Source organism: Anomaloglossus baeobatrachus, chromosome 3 (genome assembly GCF_048569485.1).
Source record: "Anomaloglossus baeobatrachus isolate aAnoBae1 chromosome 3, aAnoBae1.hap1, whole genome shotgun sequence".
Taxonomy (NCBI): Eukaryota; Metazoa; Chordata; class Amphibia; order Anura; family Aromobatidae; genus Anomaloglossus; species Anomaloglossus baeobatrachus.
In genome coordinates, this window is record NC_134355.1 from 123,045,539 (window position 1) to 123,069,638 (window position 24,100).

The following is a 24,100-nucleotide window of genomic DNA, read 5'->3' on the forward strand; positions in this document are numbered from 1 at the left end:
GGAATTAATGGACCATCAGAACCCTACACCTTGAACACCTGCTCGGGTCGCATAGAGACTAGCAGCAGAAGAGCCCAGGGATTCATTGCTTCTCCTATCAATGGGAAGACTGAAATACCTCTACCAACGCTCGTTGAATGTGACCAAATACCCAGCCACAGGAATGAAATTCCTACCCCAGAAGCTGCATTTCATCAACCACACCTAAGACACCTTGCTAGTGTTATCCCACCTCTGAACAATAACGCAGAGATTCTACTCCTGCTCGGCAGAGACAATCTAAGGGTACACAAGGTGCGACAGCAGTGTAATGGGTCTGACTATGCACCATACACCCAGAGACTGGACTTGGGATGGGTAGTCATAGGAAATGTGTACGTTGATCGATCAGAAATTGATTCCTTCAAGACTTATGTGCATGGAGATGGGCGCACAACCTGCTTGAAGCCATGTCCTCATCACTATGGAGTGAAAGAGAAGTCTCCAGACCCAATACAGCTACCTGACATCGCTTTTTCTCTGCATATCGACAACTTGGGAAGATCAGTCTTTCTCACAACCAAGGACGATGATAAAGTAGCCTTGTCAGTAGAGGACAGAGAATTCATCGGAATAATGGATTGTGAGTTTTCTAAAGACAAAACCAACCATTGGGTCTCTCTATTACCCTTCCGATCTACCAGGGTAAGACTCCCAAACAACCGAGCTCAAGCTCAGACCAGATTTAACTCTCCTCAGCGTTCTATGAACAGCAAGCTTGCAATGAGAGAACACAGCGTCGCCTTTATGGACAAGGAAGTCTGCAACAACCTAGCAGAACCTGTACCAGCCGAACTGAAACCAGCAGATCACGCAACTAGACCTACGTCTATAAGTTCTTTTGCTAACTCTTCTTGGCTTACAGGTCCAGAGTTCCTGCTGAGACAGTCAGAAGAAGGTGTCCAGGAAGCCTTCAGCATCCTAGATCCAGACAACGATCCAGATGTCCGAGCTGAAGTCAATACCCTGGCCACCAGCGCAGAAAAAACTTCCAACCTCGGTTGCCAACGTTTTGAACGTTTCTCCAGCTGGATGAGGCTCGTCAGGACTGTCGCTAGGTTAGTGCACATCGCCAGATGCTATCATACGGACCTTAAAAACAAAGACTGTCATCGCTGGCATGTCTGCCACAAACCCCTTTCTGCTGAGGACATCTCCTATAGCGAGTCCCTCATAATACGCCACCTCCAACAGAGTGAATTTGCCATAGAATGGAAGTGTTTATACAACAAACAGCAGATTCCATTAAGAAGTCCTCTCGCCAATTTAAACCCAGTCATCGACAGTTTCGGCTTACTGAGAGTTGGTGGTCGTTTAAATCAGGCTCATCTTGGAGTTGCAGAACAAAATCCTCTCATCATTCCCAACAAACACCATGTTACAGTCTTGCTGATCCGACACCACCATGAAAAGACTGAACACCAAGGCAGGCAAATTACAGAAGGTGCTTTACGGTCTGCAGGCCTCTGGATTATTGGAATGAAGAGACGTGTAGCACAAATACTACACGATTGTGTGCACTGTCGTAAAGCGAGAGGAAAACAACTGTACCAGCAAATGGTTGACTTGCCTACAGACAGACTTTCTACAGAGCCACCTTTCACCTACGTGGGCCTAGACGTTTTCGGACCATGGATGGTGTCCACACGCAGAACTCGCGGAGGCCAAGCAAACAGCAAGCGGTGGGCTGTGTTATTCACCTGCATGAGTGTTCGAGCCGTTCACATTGAGGTGTTAGAGTCCATGGATACCTCCAGCCTAATCAACGCCTTGAGAAGGTTCCTTGCCATCAGAGGACCAGTGAAACAGCTGAGGTCTGACCGTGGAAGCAACTTCGTCGGTGCATGTAGAGAACTGAACATCAACACCAAACCTATTCAAGATCAGCTGACAGAGAAAGGTTGCACCTGGATCTTCAATCCCCCTCACAGTTCTCACATGGGAGGCTCCTGGGAGAGGATGATCGGGATTTCACGCAACATCTTTTACTCCATGCTAATGGACGTCAATTCCTCAAGACTCACACATGAGACTCTAGTCACTCTTTTAGCTGAAGTCTCAGCCATTATCAATTCAAGACCCCTTGTGCCGGTGACCATGGATCCACAAACACCAACCATATTGACTCCTACTATTCTTATTACCCAAAAAACTGACAACGCGGTAATGCCCAGCGGAGAGTTCACCCACGCGAACACTTATCAAAAACACTGGAAACGGGTTCAATACTTGGCTGACTACTTCTGGAACCGATGGAGGAAGGAATACCTCACCATTCTTCAAGGAAGAAAGAAGTGGCGACATCCCAAGCCGAACCTCAAGGAAGGAGACCTAGTCCTCATGAAAGAGCAGACCACAGAAAGGACTGACTGGCCTATGGGACTAATTACTAGGATACTGCCTAGTCAGGACGGCATGTTCGGAAGGTGGAGCTAAAGGTCATCAGGAAAGGTGAGACGAAGACCTTTGCAAGGCCAATCCACGAACTTGTTCTGCTTTTGCCCATAGAGAGCGTCCCTACAGGATGAACGCTACCGGACCTGAACTTTGAGCCATCCTTCTTGTTTTGGACTCAATTGAGCTTGTTTTTGCATTTAACATGCCTTTCCTTTCAGGTTGTATTATGGACTTAATAGTGAAATCCCCAAAGTGAATTTCAGACGGGGAGTGTGCTGTTTCTATTTGTCTTAGTTAAAACTGTTATTTAATGTTTTTCATGCTTGTCTCTGCTGCCATCTACTGGTCAGACCTTTTGGCTCCTCTGTTTCTTTTGTCCAGCCCATGGGAGTGTCTGATGACCCTCTTGCATCACATCCTGGTAGGTTCATTCCAAACCAGAGTTTGTGAGAACAACATCCCTTATTGGATTGGAGCTACTAGGAGCAAAGTCTTCTGACCACGTAGTAGCTTCAGAGGCAAGCATCACTGGAGAATTACAATTCCAAGTACTTGGATTACTGCACTCTGCATGTCCTAACCTTTGGAGAAAATAAACCACCATTGTTTCATCTCAGCATGTGCATGTTTCACTCTGGAGCACTCTGGTCCTGTCTGCCCCACCTATAGGAAAAACGAAGGTAAGATTCTCACAACCTCTCACAACTATGCACCTTCCATCGCCTTTAAGTGGGGACAGAACAGTATTTGTCTTCTGCTTAGGCTGCTTTCACACATCCGTTTTTTCCTGTGCGGCACAATCCGGCGCTTTGCAGAAAAAACGCAACTGGTTTTTTTTTGCCGCCGGTTGCGGTTTTTTTGCATAGACTTTCATTAGTGCCGGATTGTGCCGCATGGGTTTGCGTTCGGTCCGGTTTTTGCCGCATGCGGCAGATTTAGCCGATGCAGCGGCCGGATGGAACGTTGCCTGGCACGTTTTTTTGTCTGGCAAAAAAACGCATCGCGCCGCTTACGGCCGATGCGGCGCGATTTGCAATGCATGACTATGGACGCCGCATGCGGCGTCCTGCGGCAAACACTGCATCCGGCCGCCGCATGCGTTTTTTTTCCACTGCACATGCTCAGTAGAGTGCCGCAAGCGGCAAAAACCGGATGGGCCGCATGTCAAAAACTTATGCAAAGGATGCGGTTTTGTCGCCGCATCCGTTGCATAGGTTTTAGAGCCGGATTGGCCGGCTCTGCTAAAACCGGAGGTGTTAAAGCAGCCTTAACCAACTCCCTTACAGGGTGGTTGCTTACTAGTGAGGTTGTACACAAATAGGGCTTGTACATGGTGTTTAGCACACACATATAGTGCACTGTGTCTGCTTTACAGCCTATTACTGTTGCCCATACTATTAGATCAGGTGAGCTACCCAGCACTATATAAGTGTAGCCCACAGGGAGAGACACCTACTTTATAATGCAGCCATTGATAAGCTTGTGTGCTTCCTGCATTAAAATAAGGTGCAGAAAAAAATAAATAAAATATAGGAGGTATTGGTCGGTATTTGAGCCAAAATACATAAGTTTGCAAGCCACACTGATAATCACACAATTACCAATGCAGGCACTGATGCTACTGGTTTCTGGTCATGTGATGCTGTGCTGATTCATCACGATTTGATAGCAGAGCATAGAGGAGAAAGAAGCAGAGGGAAATCTAACATTTAAGATTGAGTCTAAAGAGTCAAAACAGGGGTTTGTTGTTCATATTCATGGAAGTAAGAACACTATTTATAAGAGAAATGCAGAATGGAATAACTAACAAGGTGAGGGTAGTAATGCCCCCCCAAAAAACGGATTGTTTTTGTGGCGCCCCTGAGGCTTCAGTCACCACAGAGTATTGTGTAGCTACAGGGTATATCATTATATCCTCCCCGGTAAGGAAGATGTTAATCTGGTAAGTTCTACTCACACCTCACACCACCATAAAGCAGGGAGAAGCAGTCACTAGGAAAGGGTTAACAATTAGGCATGATCGAATATCACAAATATTCGGCAATATTCGGCTTCGCGAATATTCGACAAATAGGTTGCCACTATGCGAATATTCGATGCGCAATGTAAAGCCTGCTTTACACGTTGCAATTTCGCATATGATATCGTATGCGATTTGCAACGCCCCCATCGTATGTGCGGCACGTTCAATTTGTTGAACGTGCCGCACAAATGATTAACCCCTGTCACACGTACTTACCCGTCAATACAACCTCACTGTGGGCGGCGAACGTCCACTTCCTGGAGTGGGAGGGACGTTCGACATCACAGCGACGTCACGTGGCAGCCGGCCAATTGAAGCAGAGGGGCGGAGCATAAACATCTTCCTTCCTTTCGCATTGCTGGCCAGGAGCCGCAGGACACAGGTAAGATCTGTTCATCGTTCCCGGGGTGTCACACACTGCGATGTGTGCTACCACGGGTACGATGAACAATCTGACGTTCAATTCTAGAGAAATGAACGATGTGTGTGCGATGAACGTTTTACCGTTCAATCGCAATCGCACACACTGCATTGTACCTTACGATGCCGGATGTGCGTCACTTACGACGTGACCCCACCGACACATTGTAAGATACATTGCAGCGTGTAAAGCGGGCTTAAAGGGGGCTTTACACGGTAGCGATATCGCTAGCAATTTGTAGCGATATTGAGCGTGTAAGTACCCGCCCCTGTCGTGCATGCGTTTGTTTGTGATCGCTGCCGCAGCGAACATTATCGCTACAGCAGCGTCACACGCACTTACCTAGTCGGCGGGGTCGCTGTGACTGCCGAACAATCCCTCCTTCAAGGGGAAGGGACGTTCGGCATCACAGCGACGTCACCGCAACGTCACTAAGCGGCCGGCCAATCAAAGCGGAGGGGCAGAGCTGAGCGTGATGTAAACATCCCGCCCACCTCTTCCTTCCTCATTGTGGCAGGTAAGGAGACGTTCCTCACTCCTGCGGTGTCACACATAGCGATGTGTGCTGCCGCAGGAGCTATGAACCACTTGGATAAACAACCCTTACCGATTTTTGACTTTGGGACGACCTCTCCATGGTGAACGATTTTCACCATTTTTGAGGTCGCTTAAGGTCGCTGGTAAGTGTCACACGCTACGATATCGTTAATGACACCGGATGTGCGTCACTAACAACGTGACCCCGACGATAAAACATTAACGATATCGTAGCGTGTAAAGCCCCCTTTAGTCTATAGGGAAGCCCGAATAGTTGCTATTCGGCAACTATTTGGATTTCCCATAGACTTACATTGTGCATCGAATATTCGCAAATAGTCGAATAGCGGCGAACTATTCGTCGAACATGGGTGTTCCTCCCCCGTGACAGCAGCCGTGCTGGTCGGATCTGGATCTGTGGTATGGCTCGAGGGACTCTACCAGACCCGGGGGTCACGCGGACACTTCCAATAAAAAGGGGGACGTATTTAAACGGGGGTTGTTGAAAACTGTCTGTGACACCACCCACGGTGCGTGGTGAGATGTAGCACCACCGCTGCTGTTGTGGGGCTCCCAGGGGCGATGGGCTGGCAGCTGGATGTTAACCCCTCCATGAGCAGGGATAGATGCCCGGGGGGCCCAATGTCTCTGTGCAGGGGATGATAATGGCAGGGGTCGGAACACCCGGTCAGGCCGGGAAAGTTACTCACTGTTGAATCAATCACACAAGTCTTTTGGTAAACTAAGGTGATGGTGGCCGGCTGCCGCAGACGGGTGTATCTGGTCCCACACCCGGACTGATGGTCACTGCCCCTTTCCTCTGCACTTTGTGTTTTCTTGTGTAGACTTCCCGGTGTGTAACGCAGGAGTTCGCTCCCGGTCTTCTGGTTGGGAGCCGTGCCCGTCAGACGCTGACACGTGGGATCTACCGGGCCCTGACGGATGCCCTATCCTTCTCTGGGGGTGGTTGTCTACTTTTCGGGAATTAGGTTGGGACAGGACTTGGAATACTGCCCTCAATCGGTTAATTAGCTAGGCCGTCGGTGCCGGTCCTGGCTTCAGGGTCCAAGTACCCCCTGGTGCACACGGTTTTCGCGTTGGTTCTCCGGTGTTGGTACCAGCAGTCTACAACTCTGCCCCGGTCCACCTCGGATCTGCCTAGCTATCTTCCCGTCTCCTGCTGGTGGTGACCACCATCTGCCACCTAGCCAATGTGTCAGGGCTCCGACCTGACACCTGTTAGCTTCTCCTTCCACTTAAACCTCCAAACGCCTCTCAACTTAACTGGCTGTTTTCCCACCTGGTTTTGCCAGGGTGTCACATTCCCCCTTGGTTAATACAGACCGTCTGTGAGCTGTCCAACCACCACCTTTTATTTTAACCGGAACTGTGAAAAAGGTAAAAACAGGTTACAATTATAATAACATATATACAATTTCTTCCCTTACGGGAGGCACATATCTTGAACGTTGCACATTTAAACATAACGGGACGGACCGGACCACCTTTTTGCTGCGCCCACCCAAACAAACCTGACCCTGGTGCCACCTCTAAAATTTGGTTGGCACCCCTTTTCCCAAGTCCAGGAACGGGTCTGGGTGACGCCCACACGGGCCGGGTAAAAAGTACCCTACCCGGCAGTCTATCTCAAATGCCCCATGTCCGAGGACCCCTGGCCTGAAGGGTAGTCACCAGTTTTGGTGGTGACTGGGCCTCGGCCGACTCTACCACAGGTCCTTCCTTCAATCAGCATCTCCAGAGACTGCTGCGGGACAAAAACGGTGGTCGGGAGGTATTTACAAGGCCAAAACGTTTTTGGGTTGGCTTTCCAGTCCAAAGCCATGGTTCATATATTTGAACGGTAAAACGGTAACGGGGTTCAACTTTAACTGGGATAGCCGGGAACCGCTACCTTAACCATCTTGGCTTTTAATCAGGTGAAATATTCAGTTGATTGGTATTCATTTTACACAACAAGCAGACACCACTCACTAGATTGTAGTTTCACTGTACCTGAGTGGTGGCTGACCTAAGTTAGGGCGTGTAGACCTTCTGAGCCCTCAATCTTCACTTAGGACTGGTGGGGGAGAGTGAACTACGGGTTCCGCTTCCCTAATGTCAGGTATAGCTGGTAAGGACCTACGGGGCCTTGGTGTAGGTGCATCCCTGGGCGCTGGGATTGGCATGCTGCTGCTAGACCTTTCTGACTCTGCATCTTCCACAGGTTGTGGGAATATTATAACGGGAACAATCACCGCTCCATTCTGCATAGGCCAATCAGCTGGAAAATCCATAATAGTGTGGATCACCTCTTTCTTCTTTTCCACGCCTGGCGTGGGAGCGGGAACCTTCTCCACCATCTTCAGGGGCTCTGGACACTCCTTCAGGTGGTCCCTGGAAACAGTGGTCGTAGTTTTCCCTTGGTCACGACTGACAAGGTACGTCTTCTGATCTTCCCGACCAGTGGGTTGGATAACGTTCAGGGTCCTCTCCCACTGGTCATCCAATTTGTGCAGTCTTCTCTTCCTCTTCAATACTACATCTCCAGGTCCAAAGGGGGCAGCCTGGGCTCATCTATTGAAACGCTGCTCTTGTCTTTCTCTGCTCTGGCGCAAGTTCCTCTCCACATATTCCTGGATCTGCTGGTACTGCCTCCGATGCTTGGCGTCCCAGCCCGTAATTGACGGGATGGCCTCAGGCGCTTCTACGTCCAACTCCAGATCCACTGGCAGTCTTCCGGGCCTCGCCCTCATTAGGTATGCAGGTGTGCATTTAGTGGAGCTGCTGGGGATGTTATTGTACATGTCTACCAGAGCAGGTAGTTTCTCAGGCCACTGGTTCCGCTGTTCGAGAGGTAATGTCTTGAGGAGGTTGAGGACCAGGTGGTTGATCTTCTCACACATCCCGTTGGTCTGGGCGTGATATGGGGTGGTACGGATTTTCTTACACCCATGCAAACTGCAGAACTCCTGAAAGATTTCCGCTTGAAAGGCAGTGCCTTGGTCAGTGAGCACCCTCTCCGGGTAACCATGCGACCGGCAGAAGTATGCTTGAAAGACCTTGGCTGCATTGCAAGCCGTGAGATCCTTGACGGGTAAAACCACCATGAACCTGGAGTAGTGATCTACGATGGTGAGGGCGTAGGTGTAGCGGCTTCGGCTTGGTGTGAGCTTGACGTGGTCCAAAACGACAAGTTCCAGTGGCTGGTGGGTAATAATTGGCTGCAACGGGGCTTTCTGGCTGGTTCCATCCCTTCTGCTTAGCACACAGGGACCACAATCCTTACACCATGCCTCGATACACGCTTTCATTCCGATCCAGTAGAAGCGCTCTCTCAGCAGCATCTCTAACATCTTCCAGCTGAAGTGTCCTGCTCCATCATGGTAAGCTTTCAAAACCACGGACACATACGCTTGCGGCACTACAATCTGACAGACCTTCTCGTGCGTCTTACGATTAATGAGCCCTCTATACAATTTGCCCTGACGCAGGTACAAACGGTCTCTTTCTCTCCACAGCCGCTGTGCTTTTGCGGGGCTTGTCCCATTGAAATTAAGGCATCTCACCAGTGCACAGCCTTGATATACAATTCCTAAGGTGCAGGCAACGAGTAGTGCAGGCATCACTTGTCCTCTGAGGTTTGACCATCCATTCCTTCCAAGGATGTCAAGGCCCGGAACAGCATAGTGAGCACCCTCTGACCATGTGGCAAAAGCAGGGTGGTATTAGAGGCTATAGGCCGCTTTACACACAACAATATCGCTAAAGAGATGTCGTTGGGGTCACGGAATTCGTGACGCACATCCGACCTCTTTAGCGACGTCGTTGCGTGTGACACGCAGGAGCGACCATTAATGAGCGACAATACTCACCATATCGTTGCTCGTTGACACGCTGTCCAGTTCCCAAATATCGTTGCTTACCTGCGGCCACCAATGAGGAAGGAAGGATATTCGTCCCGCTCATCACCCCCTCCGCTTCTATTGGGCGGCCGCTTAGTGACGCCGCTGTGACGCCGAACGAACCGCCCCCTTAGAAAGGAGGCAGTTCGCTGGTCACAGTGACCTCGCTAGGCAGGTAAGTAGTGTGACGGGTCCGAGCGATGTTGTGCGCCACGAGCAAGCGATTTGCCCGTGACGCACAACCGATGGGGGTGAGATCACAGCGTGTAAAGCGGCCTTATCACTACTTTTCCTAGAGGCTGAGATGCCTCTAGCAATCTCTGGCTTTGACTACCCCAGATCAGCTGTTGGAATACTTTTCTACTGGGGTGGTCCTGAGTCCTACTGTCCCACTTCCATCAGGACATTCACCTGCAAAGTCACAATAGGTCCACTCCCGATGAGGCCTTTCATTAGCATGATCCTCTACGTTTCCAAATTATTAACACAGACATGTCTACATCCATACTACTCCCGCCACTGGAATGGAAAACTGGTTGGCAGCCATCAGTCTATAGTTCAGTCTCCACTGGATCGGGTGACTTTGGGTAAGTGTTGACGGAAATATACTTCTGACATTGTGGTCACTGGACCCCATGTTCAATAGGACACGAATCCTCTATCTGTTTGACTTGACCCACTTTGTAAGACTTTTAGAAGGGACTTATTTGCAGCCTTTAATCCTCCTTACTCAGGAAACTAGCTCTGCAGTATGCTCTCTGACCTAGAGCTATATTATTGTTCCCTGGGATGGGGATAGATACTCTCTGGTCGTTCCTCAAACTGGGATACATGATTTGATTCTGGGGTAGTTGCAGGGGCTTTTCTTATGCTCTAGAATTTCCCCTGATCTCTCACACTTCCTACCATAGCTCCCAGGCCTAGTCTGGCTTGACATTTGATACCTCTGTAGCAGTTACTTCATGACTTTGGATCATACCCGCCACAGTCAGAGCATCTTGTTCTCGGACTCTGGCTTCTGCTCCAACCTCAAGGAACTCATGTTGGGACTCTGGAGCAATCATTCTTTCAGGGCCTGTCTTGGGTAAATGTCTCTTAGGCCCACAACTAGCTGGTTTCTTAATACTGCATTTAACACTAGAACTACTGAGGTAGTCATTTTGACTACTTTGCACCATGTATTTCTATATAGGTGTCACGAGTCCAGTAGTTCTAGTGTTAAAGGTCCTAGCCTTTGGTTTTCTTGTTGATATGAGCCATCACTTCCTGCAGAGCATTCAATATTGGGTAACTGCCTCTCCCTCTCTCTGAACCTGAAGGAAGAGGCAAATGCATAGGTTACCTAAGTCACTTGTGTCACTGCTAGTGATGGGCGAACCCCGATGGTAAAAGTTCAAATCCGCGCAGTTTCAAATGTACCCAAGTGCCGGACCTGGGCACGAAATTCTCAGCGAATTCCAGTTATTGATCCAAAAATTTGGGAAATAAAAAAAAATAAAGGAAAAATAAAGAATGAAGCAAGCGGGCTGTACTTATCGAGGCTCTAGAGTGGCTGTAACTGCTTCCTGGCCACTTATTAATTTCCGGGGTCGCTCATTACTTTCATTGCATATGCACTGCTTTCCCCGCCCACCAGCATCTGTGATTGGTTGCAGTCAGATGAACCCCCATGCTGAGTGAGAGCTTGTCTGACATTTCCAATCACAGATGCTGTTTGCGGGTCCAGTAATACATCATGCATATTATGATACCCAGCACAGATAAAGCATACGGCTACAGGCTGCAGCCCCCAGCCGTGCATTTATCTTGGTTGTGTATCAAAATAGGAGTAACCGCATGCGGCTTTTAAAAAAACGTATTTAAATAAATAATTTTAAAAAAACAGCATGTGACTTCAGATGTAGCAAAGCTGGAATTGTCGTGGAACCTCGTGTGGATTACGTCGGACCTGTAGGGGTGTTTTGAGGGTTAATAAAGTGGTGAAAGAAGGTGTTTTTCTCTAATTTATTTCAAATAAAGGATTTTTTTCGGTGTTTGTGTTTATTTACTTTCACTTACAGATTAGTAATTAGTAAAAGACCCTCCCCATCACTAATGTAGGGCTAAGTTCCAGCTGGGGGCTGCGATTAACCCTTTATTACCCTGATTGTAACCACACTAGGGCAATCAAGAAGAGCCGGGTATAGTGCTGGGATTGTTGCATCTAATTGATGGATCCAACTGTTGCGGACGGGGGCCAGACCACTTCAAGGGGGTGCTCGGATCCGGGTTCGTTACTGTGGCTCAAGTGACAGCCGGACCTGGGCTCGTGCAGCCGTCCATCCTCACAACCGTAGGAAGGGTGTATTTACAGGGGAATAGTTTGTCAGTGACGTCACCCGTGGGTTGTGGTGAGAGTTGGTAGCACCGCCGCTGCCTGGTTATGGGACGCCCGGGGCTGATGAAGTGGGGCAGCAGGATGGAATCCCCTCCACGGGTAGGGGAGGTGTTGTCCTAGGGCCCAGGTGAACGGGAGTAATGGCTGCAGAGAGTGTCATGCAGGGTTGGATCAGGGATGGATGGTGTACTCACAGTTCCAAAGGATTGCACACAGAGTCCAGTGGTAAACCAAATTGCCAGTGACCGGTAGACTCCGGCGGGTGTATTCGGGTCCCACACCCTGATGTAGCAAACAAGTCCCTTCCTCCTGCACTCAGTGTTTGTGTCTTCAATGGGACAACTCCGCTTGAAACGGGGAAGTCCCTCCCGGTAACTTTGTATGTTGGGAGCTGTGGCCCGCGAAATCTGACCCGTGGGATCTCTGTGGGTTCTGGAGGACACCCTATCTCCCGCGTTGGGCTTCCGTTTTGCTCACTGGGCTTACAGGTGGAACAAGGTCTGGAACCTTGTCCCCGGCTGGCTAATTGACAAGGGGCTTGAAACCTTCCTCACCCTAGGGTCCAAGCACCCCGAATGTGCACGGCCTCCGGACCGGATTTTCGCTGTCGACACTGGCGGGCTACAACCCTGCCCCGGTCCACTTAAGGTCTCCCGTGACCGGATCTCCGTCGCCTGTGGTCCTGCTTGCCGTCTGCCACCTAGTCAGTAGTCCGGTAGTCCAGGGGCCCCAACCCCTGACTCTGCTGTCACTCCACACTCCTCTCACTTGAAATGTCAGTACTGTTCTCCAACTTCAACTACAGTTAGGTCCAGAAATATTTGGACAGTGACACAATTTTCGCGAGTTGGGCTCTGCATGCCACCACATTGGATTTGAAATGAAACCTCTACAACAGAATTCAAGTGCAGATTGTAACGTTTAATTTGAAGGTTTGAACAAAAATATCTGATAGAAATTGTAGGAATTGTACACATTTCTTTACAAACACTCCACATTTTAGGAGGTCAAAAGTAATTGGACAAATAAACAAAACCCAAACAAAATATTTTTATTTTCAATATTTTGTTGCGAATCCTTTGGAGGCAATCACTGCCTTAAGTCTGGAACCCATGGACATCACCAAACGCTGGGTTTCCTCCTTCTTAATGCTTTGCCAGGCCTTTACAGCCGCAGCCTTCAGGTCTTGCTTGTTTGTGGGTCTTTCCGTCTTAAGTCTGGATTTGAGCAAGTGAAATGCATGCTCAATTGGGTTAAGATCTGGTGATTGACTTGGTCATTGCAGAATGTTCCACTTTTTTGCACTCATGAACTCCTGGGTAGCTTTGGCTGTATGCTTGGGGTCATTGTCCATCTGTACTATGAAGCGCCGTCCGATCAACTTTGCGGCATTTGGCTGAATCTGGGCTGAAAGTATATCCCTGTACACTTCAGAATTCATCCGGCTACTCTTGTCTGCTGTTATGTCATCAATAAACACAAGTGACCCAGTGCCATTGAAAGCCATGCATGCCCATGCCATCACGTTGCCTCCACCATGTTTTACAGAGGATGTGGTGTGCCTTGGATCATGTGCCGTTCCCTTTCTTCTCCAAACTTTTTTCTTCCCATCATTCTGGTACAGGTTGATCTTTGTCTCATCTGTCCATAGAATACTTTTCCAGAACTGAGCTGGCTTCATGAGGTGTTTTTCAGCAAATTTGACTCTGGCCTGTCTATTTTTGGAATTGATGAATGGTTTGCATCTAGATGTGAACCCTTTGTATTTACTTTCATGGAGTCTTCTCTTTACTGTTGACTTAGAGACAGATACACCTACTTCACTGAGAGTGTTCTGGACTTCAGTTGATGTTGTGAACGGGTTCTTCTTCACCAAAGGAAGTATGCTGCGATCATCCACCACTGTTGTCATCCGTGGACGCCCAGGCCTTTTTGAGTTCCCAAGCTCACCAGTCAATTCCTTTTTTCTCAGAATGTACCCGACTGTTGATTTTGCTACTCCAAGCATGTCTGCTATCTCTCCGATGGATTTTTTCTTTTTTTTCAGCCTCAGGATGTTCTGCTTCACCTCAATTGAGAGTTCCTTAGACCGCATGTTGTCTGGTCACAGCAACAGCTTCCAAATGCAAAACCACACACCTGTAATCAACCCCAGACCTTTTAACTACTTCATTGATTACAGGTTAACGAGGGAGACGCCTTCAGAGTTAATTGCAGCCCTTAGAGTCCCTTGTCCAATTACTTTTGGTCCCTTGAAAAAGAAGAGGCTATGCATTACAGAGCTATGATTCCTAAACCCTTTCTCCGATTTGGATGTGAAAACTCTCATATTGCAGCTGGGAGTGTGCACTTTCAGCCCATATTATATATATAATTGTATTTCTGAACATGTTTTTGTAAACAGCTAAAATAACAAAACTTGTGTCACTGTCCAAATATTTCTGGCCCTGACTGTATGTTGTTCCCTCCCAGAACACCTCAGGACCCCTAGGTGGGCGCTCCCATCCGCCTGGTCCCGCCCACTGGTGTGTCCTTATTGTCATGGAGGGTGACTAGGCTTTACTGGCTGGTGTTGTGCACCTGGGTGTGGCTTTGTGTTGGTATGCGAAGGAGGATGGAGTCCTGCACCTGAGAGATTTGTGCAACCTCTGTGACAATCTGGTTTTGCCAGGGTGTCACACAACAATTCTGGGCGGCTGTAGGCTGCTATTTTCAGGCTGGGGGCCCAAACACAGAGAGGAAGGAGAGGGTGAAGTAGATAGATAATTTAGACCTGGCCAGTGACAGATTTCTATCAGTTTTAACAAGCAATCAGGCAGATAAAGGACTGTCACTATGGAGTAACAAATTAGTAGACTTTTTTTTTAATAATGACTAATTAGGAAGCAAAGGAAAAGCAAAAACATTGTACATTAGAATATAATACACAGAGTTTTTAGTTACCTTCAAGCAATAATAATATATTACAACTAATGCTGTAATTTACATACCACTGGGAGCTTATTGAGTCTTTATCTGGACTTATCACATGAATTGCTGAGCATACTGACTTTATAGACTCGGCTTCAAGATAGGACAACTGCTGTTTCATATGATTGTACTTTTTGTTAGCTGGCACATTTTACTCACACAGACACAGAGAATACATTAAATGTGTTTTCTGTGACTATAAATTAAGGGACTTTACTTACGACAATCATTAAGGTTACTGCACTGCATACTGGATTTGAGAAGGATTTCAAATGGCATACATACATTGATTTACCGCTATATCTATTTAATCTTGATTAATGTTCTATACGGAATTGTTTTTTTCATGCAATAAAAATTATTAAAACACATTGAGAAAATATAACATGGGTGAGAAATGGTAACAAAACTACATGTACATGTACATTCAATGTACATATAAGATTTTATATTATTGTCTAGAAATTTAATGCAGATATTTCACAATACAAACTGCATACATTACTAAACAGATTTTTTAGACCTGATAATGATGCTGCATTTATTTGGTATAGCACTTAGGTGCACATTATTCATTGTTTCATATTTTTTTTTCAACCTGAAGAAGCCTCTATGAAATAGAGCCGAAACGTGTTGTTTTATTATATAAACACATATGTATTTTTTATTAAAATAATCTAACAAGACCCTATCAAGGCTGGATATAATTGGAAGCACCGCATTCGATTTATTGCATTTTTTTATGACTGTGTCATGATCCAGGCCGGCTTTTCCCTGCTGATGGTTACACCCAGCTCTGGCCTGGCCATGTCAGGGGTTAACTTCCCTTGCCTTGTTCTGGATCCCAGGACACTATATCTTGCCTCTCTACCTATGGCTCCGTGCTAGTGATATTTTTCTGCCTTGCAGCTTGTATACTGGCTCTGGTGAGTGTTCCCAATCTGTCCTGCCTCCCTGCTACTGTGTCCTGACTGGTACCCTTCGCCGTTCATCTGCCTGTCCCAGTCCCTGGCCTTCCTCTCCTGTCTGTGGTTGTGTTTCCCTCTGCATACCTGATCTCATGGCTTCCGACTTGGTTCTGTTTTCTGACTTGATATATTGATCCTCCCTTTGCAGTGACTCAACTTTCCTGGCTAGACCCTGACTGTTTGACTACTCTATTGCCCCCTGGTGGTTTGCCTATTTACTGCCTGCTGAAGTTACTCTGCTGTACTTCAGCTGCCTTTCCGTTACAGTGTTTCTTTGTCTCTCCTTCACTACTCTGCTGACACCTAGTGGGGATTACGCTGTACTACGTCTTACTAGCCTTTGTACAGCATGATAGACAGGTTTAGTGAAGGCCAAACCTGAACGGTAAAGTTTGGCATTCGTAACGGATGCTTAGTGTTTGTGTCTCAAGCGCTAACACAGTTTTCCCAGGGAAGTCTGTGTTCAAGTTCGGGAGTAATACTTTTGGATTGATGTCAGCTATGAGTTGACAGCTGACATCAATCCCAGGGGTTAGTAATGGATACCCCATCAGATACCCCATTACTAACTCGGCAAATGTAAAGTTAATAAAAAATATTGACACAGAAAAAAAAATATTTTATTTTAAAAAGCAAAGGCTGGGAAGGGGCCCAATAACCTTTCCCATCCTGATAATAGCAGTCCCATCTGTCTTCTTTATCTTGGATGGTTATCATAAATAAGGGGAACCCCATGTGCCCTATTGACCACACGCCCCCTGAGGACGCTAGGGCAAAACACGTGTCGGGGTCGGGACACGGACGTGGTACTGGGACCATATACTTTGGCAGGTATGATGTGCATTTGAGCCTATATATATGTTTTTTCGGTTTACCGGGTTAACCTCTTCCTGCCCGGAAAGGATATAATGATATAACCTGTAGCGACCAGTCTCAGGGGCACTACAACAGCAGACTGACTGCAACCAATCACAGAAGAAAACACAGAGGGTGGGCGAGGGAAGCAGTGAATATTCATTTTGTTTAAACAGCGGAGGGTGTGTATAGTAGTCTGACTGCAATCAATCGCAGACGCTAGCACAGAGGGTGGATGGGGGAAGAAGTGATTATGCATTTTGTTTAAACAGCGGGCCAGTACAGCAATGTGACTGCTGTTTTATCTTCGGGGAAACACAGTATGTATAATTGTCCTGCTCTTACCCCCATTTGCTTCTTTTTGCAGCCCCCTAGCCCTTACTAGAACTACTTTACAGCACATAAGTTCAGGTCCCCATTGACTTTTTATGTAGAGATTAGTGAACATGGACTTTTTAAAAAACTCAGTGTCTAAGCTTGGTGTTTGAGTGCTGTATGTATGCAAACCACTCAATCGAGCATTGGGGTGCTCAGATATGCTCAGTTTTTGGGCCAGTGGCAGCCAATAGAAGTCTCTGAATGGCTCTTACTGGGGATAAAAACGTTTTCAGATGTAGTGTCCCCCCAAACCAAAAAATTCCACCCTCCCTCCCCTGAAAATGCTCTGTTTATGGCTGGTTGGATGTGGGTATAGAGCCGAACTGCCCAATCATTGACTTCCAATGGGGTTCGAACTCTAGGATCAAGTTCAGGTCAAGTTTGGATCCCGAACTGAACTTTATCTAAAGTCTGGCTGAAAGCGGCGAACCTAAACTTCTTTGGGTCCGTTCATCTCTACTTATATGGGGTTCAGGTCTGGGTACCCAGATTGAACATTGGACTAAAGTCTGGTCGAACTTGGGTCCACTCATCCCTATACAGGTTTCCTTTACAACAGATCTGTCAACAGTTTTCATAATACAAACTGTATACATAATTATGTTCAAGTGCTTGAATGGTGACCGTATAATGCCACATTACTTGTCTTAACCCCTTTGATATACAGTCATGGCCAAACGTTTTGAGAATGACACCAAAATTATTTTTTCACATGATCTGTTGCCCTCTGGTTTTTAATTGTGTTTGTCTGATGTTTACATCACATACAGAAATATAATTGCAATCATATTATGAGTACCAAAAGGTTATATTGACAGAATGATTTAATGCAGCAGGTCAATATTTGCAGTGTTGACCTTTCTTCTTCAGGACCTCTGCAATTCTCCCTGGCATGCTCTCAATCAACTTCTGGACATAATCCTGACTGATAGCTGTCCATTCTTGCATAAGCAATGCTTGCATTTTGCCAGAATTTGTTGTTTTTTGTTTGTCCACCCGTCTCTTGATGATTGCCCACAAGTTCTCAATGGGATTAAGATCTTGGAAGTTTCCAGGCCATGGACCCAAAATCTCTATGTTTTGTTCCATGAGCCATTTTGTGATCACCTTTGCTTTAAGGCAAGGTGCTCCATCATGCTGGAAAAGGAATTGTTGGGTGCCAAACTGCTCTTGGACAGTTGGGAGAAGTTGCTCTTGGAGGACATTCTGGTACCATTCTTTATTCATGGCTGTGTTTTTAGGCAAGACTGTGAGTGAGCCGATTCCCTTGGCTGAGAAGCAACCCCACACATGAATCGTTTCAGGATGCTTAACAGTTGTCATGAGACAAGACTGGTGGTAGTGCTCACCTCTTCTTCTCCTAATAAGCTGTTTTCCAGATGTCCCAAACAATCGAAAAGGGGATTCATCTGAGAAAATGACTTTACCCCAGTCCTCAGCAGTCCACTCCCTGTACCTTTTGCAGAATATCAGTCGGTCCCTGATGTTTTTTCTGGAGAGAAGTGGCTTCTTTGCTGCCCTCCTTGAAACCAGGCCTTGCTCAAGCAGTCTCCACCTCACAGTGCGTGCAGAAGCACTCACACCAGCCTGCTGCCATTGTTGAGCTAGCTCGGCATTGCTGGTAGTCCGATCCCGCAGCTGAAACAGTTTTAAGATACGGTCCTGGCGTTTGCTGGTCCTTCTAGGGCGCCCTGGAGCCTTCTTGGCAACAATGGAAGCTCTCGCCTTGAAGTTCTTGATGATGCGATAGTTTGTTGACTGAGGTGCAATCTTTGTAGCTGCGATACTCTTCCCTGTTAGGCCATTTTTGTGCAGAGCAATGATGGCTGCACGTGTTTCTTTAGAGATAACCATGGTTAACTGAAGAGAAACAATGATACCAAGCACCAGTCTCCTTTTAAAGTGTCCAGTGGTGTCATTCTTACTTAATCATGACTGATTGATCGCCAGCCCTGTCCTCTTCAACACCCACACCTGTGTTAATGGAACAATCACTAAAACAATGTTAGCTGCTCCTTTTAAGGCAGGAATGCAATGCTGTTGAAATGTGTTTTGGGGGTTAAAGTTCATTTTCTTAGCCAATATTGACTTTGCAAGTAATTGCTGTTAAGCTGATCACTCTTTATGACATTCTGGAGTATATGCAAATTGCAATTAGAAAAACTTAAGCAGTAGACTTTGTAAAAATTAATATTTGTAGCATTCTCAAAACTTTTGGCCATGACTGTACGTATGCATAAATACAGCTATTATATGGATTTTTTTGGAGACACCTACAGCATTTACCTGATTAACAATTTTAAACAAAACAATGTTTTTTAATTGTAAAACTTATTGTTCATTAGGTGCCCTGTTAATGTTACTGCTTGGTTAACGTTCAAGTTTATATAATTTGAGAGTATACAACTTTTTATTTAAGTATTTTTCCTTTTATTGCATTTTTACCTACGTGTTGGTGCATTTACTGGAGATTTGTCAAAGTTGTTGGCTGCAATCGGACAGCTTAAGTTTTCCTGATTGAATCAACACATGAAGGCTTAATTGAAATCCCCCAGGCCGTCACTGACTGTCTCTATAGGATATTGGTCAGGAACAGCTGAAAAGAACTGAAAATAGTTCAAGGCATTATTAAGATCAAGGGATGTAGGGAGAGATCACGTCCATTAAAGTGAACCCTTCTTCAAGTCTATCTGGGTTAAAGACTTTAGACCACTAAAAGCCTCGATGATCACAGGATTAGCTACAGGCATTTGTTTATTTTCTCACTCCAGTGATTAAAAAAACTTACTTTTGCTTATCCTTCTCTGACGGAGTGATTGTGGGTTCCATTAGGATATTTTGGTCTTAAGATAACTCGTTAAAAACTTAAATCCTGTACTGTCAGATTGCCTTGTTTGGGTCATTGGTAGAGATGAGCGGACTCGCAGATCACTGGGACTGGCAGGTCCCTTCTAAATTTTTTCAAAAATCCGGATTTGGTCTGGAATCCGGTACCCATATAAGTTTTTGGGGACCAGAATCTAGCAATTAAAAATGTTGGTGGATTCTGGTCCCCATAGACTCACCAAGGCTCCATGTCATGGCGGCAAGCTGCTTTCAGGTCACACATTCACTGCCTGCGTCTAGAACAATATAGGTACAGTAGATACTAGAATGTACGGGCTCCCCCTTGCATGATTATAGTGGACAGGAGGAAACATTGCGGGCACAGAGATCTGCTCATCCTGGGCCTTCTGGTTCACAGAGAGGAGTGCCACATCTAGTCATGAACCAAGAGGTTCAGGATGAGCAGATCTCTGTGCCCGCTCACAGAGGAGTGCTGCACATCTATTCATGAACCAGGAGGTTCAGGATGAGCAGATCTCTGTGCCCGCTCACAGAGGAGTGCTACACATCTATTCATGAACCAGGAGGTTCAGGATGAGCAGAGCTAGTGTGATGCCCTGGCCGGGCCAGGTAGTCACAGATAGGCCCCTGCACTACACCTTTCCCTCACAGGTGACATCAGCCAACCTCAAAGCCCTAGTCACCCCCCTCAGGGCTAGATGGACACACCAGGGGGCGGAACCAAGCTGTTGGAAGACACCCACCAAGGAGTCTGGACAGCCCGGGGCGGGAAAGTATACAGATATGTTTAGAGTTCAAGATGGAGAGGAATGTGGGCTGGAGCTGTGCCCAGCTCCAGCAGAGGCGAATACCCCAAATTGAACGGTGCCTGGGTAGGAGCCCTAGTGCCATTGGCTACAAGGCAGACGGCGGTCTCCATCTGCAGGAGCCGGGAAGATGGCTCGGTGGAACCGAGGTGGACCGGGATAGGGTAGTGGCCCGCCGGAACCGACTCGGAAACCGGAGCACACAGGGGGGTACTCAGACCCTGAAGCCAAGTCCAGAAGCTACTGGAACTTGTTAATTCACCGATTGAGGCCAGGACTAGAGGTCCTGTCCCAGTCAAAGTCTCTATTAGAAGACAACAGCCCACTGAGGGGGATAAAAGGCCACCGCCAGGGCTCAGAGATCCCACGGGCCAGAGTCTGCAGGCAAGGGCTCATTAAGCCACATCCAACCGGGAGCGGACTCCTGAAGTTGCAAGCACAGACAGTCCACCATTACACAAAGGTGCAGGAGAAAGACAGAGACCACCAGCCGGGTGGGGGACCAGAACGCAGCCGGCTGCGGGCACCGACCACCATCACCTTGGTTTACCAGAGACTCGTGTGTTTCCTTCAATAGTGAATACACCAGCATCCTGCGGTCGCCCAGCTCCCTGCACCAATCCCCAACGGGTTCTGGGGCCACCATCCCTACCCACGGAGGGGTTAACAACTTGCTGCATAACATCTCCCCCGGGTGCCCCGTCACTGCAGTGGTGGTGTCCAACCTCACCACATACCGTGGGTGGCGTCACGAACTTAATACGGCTCAGCCCGTACATATACGTCCTACATCCACCACTACAAACCCCCTTCTTGATCGAAGTGAACGCGAGACCCCCGGGTCCGGAGACCCTCGAGCCACCCATAGAAGGTCTGGATCCGAGCAGCTCGGCTGCTGCGAGCGGGGCAGCACACTATTCATCGTGAGCCTCCTGGTTCATGAGACATGCAGTACTCCTCTGTGAGCGGGCGCAGAGATCTACTCATCCTGAGCCTCCTGGTTCATGACTAGATGTGTATCACTTTAACAGTGGCAGTGCCAGCAGGGGGGTGCTCCCCGACGCTCGCGCGGCACTGTCAGTGTTAAAGGGTTGGTGCGGTGCAGGCCATGGCCCCATACTTTAAGCCGGAGTGCTTCAGGTCACCAGAGGTTATACCGTGGGAATCCAAGTATGAGTATGACCTCCGATGAACTAACTGCTGCCAGCCGGGTCCTTCTTGTCAATGTTTTCCAGAGCCTGGAGAGATTGGACATGTTTTCAGTCTCTCCAGACTGGTATGTAGCAGAGCCAGGACTGTTGTGTGACCTTTGTGTGGATTATGTCAGACCTGCGTTGGTGACTTTTCGGGTTAATAAAGTGGTGAAAGACGGTCTTTTTTTGTATTTTATTCCAAATAAAGAATTTTTCTCTGTATTTGTGTATTTCTTTTTACTTATAGGATTAGTGATGGGAGAGTCTCATAGACCCCTTCCCATCACTAATTTTGGGCTTGATGGCAGCTGTGCGCTGTTATTAACCCCTCATTACCCCGATTACCACCGCATCAGGGCAGTTGGGAAGAGCCTGGTAAAGCACCGAATTTGTCAAATCTAATGGATGAGACAATCTCGGGCAGCTACCGGTTGTTATTTTAGGCTTGGGGGCCTAATAACCATAGGCATCCCCTGTCTGAAAATACCAGCCTCCAGCTGTCGGGCTTTATCATGGCTGGGTATAAAAATATTTTTTTTAAATTATTTATTTAAATAGTTAAAAAAAAAAAAGCAGCATGCGGTTCCTCTAATTTTGATACACAGCCAAGATAAACGCATGGCTGGGCGTTGCACTCTCTAGCCATATGCATAATCTGTGCTGGTATACAATGATTTTTGTCAAAACAAAAACATTCGTAACAACCACCACTGCAAAATAATATAAATAGTTTAAAATAAAACTAAATAAGGGATGTAAACATGCTGCACAAAAAAATATAGTAGACCCTCGGTAACATTAGATAAACCAAACCAAGAAAAGAAATAAAACGAGATATGGTCCAAAAATAATTATTACAAAAAATATATATATTAAATGAACAGAACTGGAAATCAAATGGTTAAGTGACAACAACAAAAAATCCCTAATAAAAAGCATGCGTGGAAGAATAAATGCACACATGAAAGATACTACATAATAACATAGAGGGCAAAAATAAATCTAAGTGCAAAGGCGATGCGCAAATATTGATAGTTTAAAGAATTAATTAATTAAGGCGCAGATGTGCAAATAGATATTAAATATTAAACCAGGTAAGAGATATGAATAGACAAATCATTAAGTTAAAATATTTATAAATATTTATATATTAATATATCATACCCAATAATATTGCCCATGAAAAAAACAATTAATATTGCACAAAATAATTGTGTGTGTGTATATATATATATATATATATATATATATATATATATATATAAAAAATTAAAATAATTTTTGGGGTTAAGAATATTACACATAGTATAGCGTTATATTGCACCAAAAGATACTGAATCAAGGGAAAGCAGTTCCTATTGCACTTATAAGGATAAATACCCTGGAGCATATAGGAAACTCATTGTACAAATAGTTTTCAAATGGATAGTACTATGCCAGATTGCAGTAAATACTTGCAGCTGATTCAAAATACATAAGTCCAAATGATACATCTGAGTATATGGAGAGTATAAGATATTACCTACAGGAACAAAACACTCATGTGAGACCATGGTGGACTCCAACCCCAACGTACGTTTCGGATACCTTTATCAGGGGGTCTATCTGTACTTGGTATTATAATATGGGGGGACCTTATGCCAATTGTTTTATTTATTTTTGTACCATGATACTGACATGCAGACAGCACCTGTGAGTGGTTGCTGTCAGACGCTGTCACACAGGCTGGGAGCATATCTGATTGCAACCAATCACAGATGCCAGAACAGCCGGTGGGCGGGGAAAGCAGTGCCTATGGATGAGCAATGATGAGCTGCCCATGAAGTGAAGGAGAGGCCGTAAGAGCAGCGTACAGCCGACACGGAGCCTCGGTAAGTATGAAGCACTCGTTTCATTCTTATTTTCTTTATTTTTCGTTTATTTCTTTTAATTTCTCCACTGCTGGGTCCGGCACCCGGGTATCTTTGAAACCACACGGATCTGGACTTTTACAGTCCGGGTCTGCTCATCACTAGTCATTACAGCCTTGCAAATTTCTTAAAAATCTAAAATATATACTTAATTTTTTAATTAGTAAAAATTTACCTGCACCCCTATTTTGATTGCTGTATCATGGTGCTCACACTGTTACATTATCTTCCATCCTGTTCCCACGCACATTAGTCTTCCTTTATTAAAATGAAGATGCTGAAAGTCACTGTAATCCACAAAGACAAACTCATTTAATATACAAAAAAAGTATATATTTTTATCATTAATGGTCCCATTATTAACCCTTTAGTACCTGAAGAATTTTTTAGATTTTGCTTTCCTATATTCTGACCGTTCCAAATTTTTTCACCAACATACCGTAGCTGTTGGACCTTCCATGCATTTTCAAGACAAGG